Source organism: Bison bison, unplaced genomic scaffold (genome assembly GCF_000754665.1).
Source record: "Bison bison bison isolate TAMUID 2011002044 unplaced genomic scaffold, Bison_UMD1.0 scf7180017864285, whole genome shotgun sequence".
Lineage (NCBI taxonomy): Eukaryota > Metazoa > Chordata > Mammalia > Artiodactyla > Bovidae > Bison > Bison bison.
The window spans coordinates 477,776-478,239 of NW_011494857.1; the positions used below are offsets into that span (position 1 = coordinate 477,776).

Below are 464 nucleotides of genomic sequence, written 5' to 3' on the forward strand. Positions count from 1 at the left end.
CCTCAGGTTTGGATGAATTTCAGTGAGGACTGAGGGAAGGAGGAGTAACAGTGGAGCCTGGAGTGCTCAGAATTTAAAATACGCTCCCACGACAGCCTTCCTACCCCCTATTTGAAGAAGAGGATGAGCCCCCAGCTGCAGGCTGGGAGAAGGTGCTCGCCCCATGCTGGATCCTAGTTACGGGGGTTGAGGCCTGTCACTTTTAGGGACGCTTGGAGCACACACATGTCCTCGGTCCCCAGCCCCAGGTCCCGAGTCGGGAGCTCCGCAAGCCTTGGGACTCCCCCAAAGCTGGAGACAGCTTCCAAGGCTGTGTCCCCTTTAGAAATAGTATTCCTCCTCTCTGTCCCCAATTCTCCCAGAGGCCCTGACCTTCCCCGGCTTCCTGCACACACCTGCACACACACACGCGCGCGCGTCTGCACACACACACATGTTGCCCGAACGGACCCCCTCCCCACCCA

General features: G+C 58.6%; 1 protein-coding gene across 1 annotated transcript in view; it reads right to left on the reverse strand.

Annotated features, from left to right (window-relative positions):
* Positions 1-464, reverse strand: part of LMTK3 (lemur tyrosine kinase 3) — a 20,740-nt gene that overhangs the window by 18,818 nt on the left and 1,458 nt on the right. The window lies entirely within an intron of this gene.